The sequence below is a fragment of the Pinus tabuliformis genome, chromosome 7 (assembly GCF_031772625.1).
Source record: "Pinus tabuliformis cultivar Carrire ecotype Pingquan chromosome 7, CPIR1, whole genome shotgun sequence".
NCBI classification, from domain to species: domain Eukaryota; kingdom Viridiplantae; phylum Streptophyta; class Pinopsida; order Pinales; family Pinaceae; genus Pinus; species Pinus tabuliformis.
The window spans coordinates 661,127,002-661,132,416 of record NC_142293.1 but is presented as its reverse complement, the minus strand read 5'-3'; positions in this window follow the sequence as shown (position 1 = coordinate 661,132,416).

Here is a 5,415-nt window from a genome sequence, read left to right as displayed (position 1 = left end):
TACTAGTGTAGCCCCTATATTGTAATTATTGTGACTCATAGAAGCCCACTATATTTATCGCTGTGCCCTTACATTATTATTGTTATGTAGGCTCTAATTATATTTTTACCCTTTAGGATCCCATACATACCAAGGAGGTCTTGTCATTTGAACCTAGAATTGATTATTTATGTGATGTAAAGGGAGGTTTCCCCCTCAAAGTGACTTATTATCTAGTTGTTGATCTATATTTTCTTATGTTTCTATGCTATTTTTGATTTGGATATATAACATTTGGTATCAAGGCTCTTTATTCTAGGGTTTTTCTTTTGTAAGCAAGTCATTGTCAAATTTTTGCTATTAATATTTATTATTATTATTATTTTCTGTGAAGCTTCAAACTGTGAAATTTCTACCACATGGAGGTGAAATCTTGATGAATATTTGGTTGCAATTTTAGACCTTGGTTTGTTATATTTTCAGAGATATGGTCCAGGGAAGTTATAGTTTTTGTATGCTCTGGAATTCAGTCTCAAACAGGTATGCTCGAGAAAATCATCATAACTTTTCTTTGAGCATTAGATTTTAATTTCATAAAAGGTTATTGAAATCACATGGACTATAGTTTTTTGGGTAGGATTTTCAGGGCCAAAGCTTAACATAGTGACACATGACATCCCATACAAGTTCACTATATTGAAACAACCCATAATTAATTCATCATGGGAGATATGGCATAACTTTATTGAACAATCCAATCTCAGTCCAACTAGTGTGGTTGGGAAGAAGACATAGAGGGATACAACAAGACATAGTTTCAGAACTTGGGAGGATGAAATCACAAAGATACAATAGTTTCAAGTACAACCTTATCAACAAGCTCAAAATCAAGCTCTTAAAAGGTATGTATTTCTAAATTTGTATAAATTTTGTGAAAATTAGTTTGAGGTGACTCAAAGGGCATAATGAAGAACACATATCATTAATTGGTTCCAAAATTTCTCCCAAACAAAAAATTTCTACACCTATTAAGCCCTAAGAAAGCTTTACTATAACGCATGTAGAAGAAGAAATACAACATGATATATCAAAATTAAGGGAGGAAGTGCAACAATTTTCGCTCTCACAAAAAGCAACCAAAAATTAATTGGAAGTGATGATGAATGAAAATATGGATGGTTTAGAGGAAAAAATAAAAGGGGACATGGAAGGTTTGAAGAATGTATTAGAAGCAAAAATGGAAGCTCTAAAGTAAGGTTTGACAAAGTTTCGACAAGAAATGCCTCCTAGCGGTGACAAGGTAGTCCATGAGATTCATGATGAGAGAAAAAAAAGCGTGACTCATGATTTTAGAGATTCTAAATTTGGGTTGAAGAGAAACCATATTCCAAAGATCTATATGAGGAAGTTTGATGGAAAGGATTTGGTAATATGGATGTAGAGTTCCATAACTGTTTTGTTTTGACACACTTTTTCCACCATTTTCCTCTTTTTCATCATCACCATCAACTCAATAAAGGCAGTAAATCATAGATTTTGATAAGGTAACAACTCTTACATGTCTTATTTCTTGTATGCATTAATCTTCCTTATTTTTATATTAAAGAGTGCATTAGCTACAAAATTAACATGATTCTGCAACCATTTTGTAAATTTGTAGCTAACTCCATGGTTCGTGGGGCTCTGGTGCGATAATGAAAGAACTAAGAATATGGGTAGTTGAGGATTGATCCCCTCATGGATCTCCTATTATTCGCTCGAGCCAGTTCATCAAAGGGATCACACAAAAATATGGTCGAAGATACAGGTCAACACGTAGCAGTAAAGAGTCTAGGCACAACACGTTTTCTTGATTTTCTTTCCAAATAACAAATCGAAGAATAACATTTTTCCTGTTTAAGTTTCATATTTGAATTAGGATTAAACATCAGATCTGTAGGCATGGAAGTCTCAACAGATTGAGCACACGTCTTATAGAAATATGTATTCTCTGTAAATGATAACAGGGAGGAAGTATTAAGTTAATTGCTGAAGAAATTGTGAACCAAACCTTCACTTTTGTATTAATTTGAAGTTACTTTGCTGATTCGATGTGTATGTGATTGTCAATCATACCTACTGGATGTAGAGAGCCCCTGTAGACAGTCAAGGTTTTAGTTTATTTTCATTTTGTTGCTTTATAATTGCTTTCATTCAAATGCTTTATGCTATCATTGCATTCTAGTTTAATTACTTCATTATTTTCGTTATTTCGTATAAACCCATTTATCTCATTTATTATTTCTCATTTCGTTTATATTTAATGTCTTTCAAATAGTCTAGTTCTTCAATTATTTTTCGCTTCATTACATTCAATCTCTTCATGCTTTTTAGAGTTAGAATTTATATCACTCTACAATTTGTAATTAGAAATTTCCTTCATGCTCTTTAAACTCAGAATTGAATATATTTTATAGACAAGATTTTGAATTTCAATACTTTGTTTTCATAGCAGGAAAGTGTTTATATAGATTCATAATTTTAGGATGAATAACATAAGACATTTTATAATGATAATCAATTAGATACAATTTGATAGATTCATATAACAATATCTTAACTCTCATTCATTCTAACTGTAGCTTAACTTTCATGTATTAATTTGTAGAAATGTAACTCTAATGGAAATATAGACAAACAACAAAAATCTCAAAGAAAACATAACCATCATCTTACTAAATGAAATAATAGGCTTCTAGCATATATAGTACACCTACACTTCATAAGTTTACCAAATCCAGTCAATAATTTATGCTTGCAATTTAAGAAAATTAAATTTACTAAACAAGTTGGCACCATTTCCAAGGAAGTGTAAATAGAAGCCTTAAAAAAAAATCAAATAAAAACATGACACGCATAGGGAAAGAGACTCTAGAGGTAGGTTTCTGAGGAAGAAGTTTAATTCCTACATCATCACTCACTCCACCACGACCTCGTAGAGCCACATCACCCACACAAACTTGAATTCCATCCATAGCAGGCCAATATAGACTTCCTGAGATCTTAAAATCTAAAATCCAATCTAAAGGTTCACCAAATTCATCAACAGAGGTTCTGGTAGAAGAAGATCCTACATCTCCAACAACTGGAATAAATTTTATATCTTCAACTGGAGAACAACTTCTAGCTCAAGAGTTAGAAGTTCCTTGTGAAGAAGAAGAAGAAGAAATTTACTTCAAACCATTGATAGAGGAACCAGAAGAACTAGAAGAGAAACTAGATAATCCTGTTGACGAACTAGATATATCTTCTAAGGAATCCATCATGGTTGAAGGAGAAGGAGAAGTACACAATGTCAATGGAGAAAAACATAGGATTGGAGGAGGAGGAAGAGGAGGAAACATAGGAGTTGGAAGAGGGGGTGGTAGAGGTAGAGGAAACAGAGGAGATCCAGAACCTTTTGGATTCCCTATCCTTGATGAGGGTACAACATTAAAAATGAAGAACATCTCACCCTTGATTCTCCCCAATTTTCATGGAATAAGAAGTGAAGACTCAGAGACATTTCTCTTTGAATTTGAGGTATTATGTAGATCATATGACTATTTTCATGATGCTCAAAAAGTAAAATTGTTCCATGCTACCTTAAAGGATGCAACATTAAAATGGTTTATGAGTTTAGAAACAAATTCTATAAGGACATGGGCACAAATGAAAGATGCATTCTTAGATAAATATAAGGATTATTGTATGACTCATAACATCAAAGATGTAGTCTTCAAAATGGTAGAAAACGAATATGAGAATATTGAAGACTTTGTCAAGAGATTTGTTTATAATAACAAAAGGGAAAAAATGAACAATCTGGATGAGGAAACTTTGAAAGATCTCTTACTCAAATCCATTAAATATGAGTGGATAGATCTTCTCAATCTAATGGGAAAAGGAGATATTTCTCAGTTACCCTTTGCAGATATCTATGATCTATGTGTACATATTTCAAGAGGTAAAGCAAGAACATGAAAAAGTTCAAGGGATCCTCTTTTATCAAGAGTAAATAAATCTGTAGTCAGGCCAATAAGTAGGGTAGAATTAGGTAGTTTTCTTGATAACTTAAAAACAAATATTTTAGGGAGCCTCAGTGAGAAAATTGACACCCTTAAAATACAAAACAAGCAGAACGCTAAAAATGCTGCATTATCCATCTTTTGTCCTAGGTGTAGAAAGAAACATGCTCTAAGAGAATGTCCTTTAGATTTAAAAGCATAGAAACCTGTGTTATATGTGCAGAAAATCATGATACAAAATAATGATCCTCTATACCAGGTATTAAGGCTATGTTTAATGAAGAAGGAATGCCAAATCAGGTAGACCCCCTTTACTTTATTGCCAAAAGACCATGGAAAAATTGTCAAACAAATCAAACTCAAGCTTTTAATCCTCAACAATTTGCACAATCTTCATAAAATACTTGGAATCCACCTATGCCATGGCAGCCTTGGGCTCAACCACAACAATATTGGAATCATGGAAAAATACTTATGGAAGATATTCTCAATATCAACAATATCTACCACATTATCCAATTTTCCACCACAATACTTCCCTCAAACCAACTAGTTACCTCAAGCTCAAGCTCAAAATGGAAATCCACATCTTCCTTTTCCATTTACACCAAGATCAAATCAATTACCCCTTCAACTACTTCCAAATCCAAACAATAAAACTTCACTACCTGTTTACAACTTAGAAGGACAATAACCTCAGACTTATATGATAACTCCATTAGATTTGAATAATGTTCAATTAAGGTCTGGTAGAGTATTAGAAAGGAAGAAACCATTTGTTGTTATTCAGGAAACAGAAAAGAATTCTCAAAAAGATAATAATAGCTCTGAAGAAGAAGTTTCCCTTCCTTAGAAAGAAAATAATGAAACATAAAAGAATCCCACACATTTTTATAATACTCCTATTATAGAACAACCTTGAGTATCTATCTCAAGACCACCTTTTCTTGAAAGGTTGAAAATCAATAAAGGAGTAGAAAAGAAAATCATATTGCTTGACTATGAAATTCTAGATGAATTGAAAAATATATGTATAAAAATTCCTTTATTACAATCAATAAAAGAAATACCAATTTTTGCAAAAACAATTAGGGAATTGAGTACTAAAGGACCAGGAAGAAAAATAAAAGAAATAAAAATAATTCAATTAGTCGGAAAAATTGTAGATATTATGATGGGGAAGACAACAATTCAAAAATATTAGATCCATTAAGCTCCATCGTAAAAATACACATCAATGGAACTGAAATACCAAACACTATGATTGATCTAGGAGCATCCATAAACATAATTAGCAAACAAACTATGGATAAATTGAAGCTTCCTAATCTTCAATACACACCAACATTGTTACAATTAGCAGACAGGTCTGTAATTAAACCTGATGGTG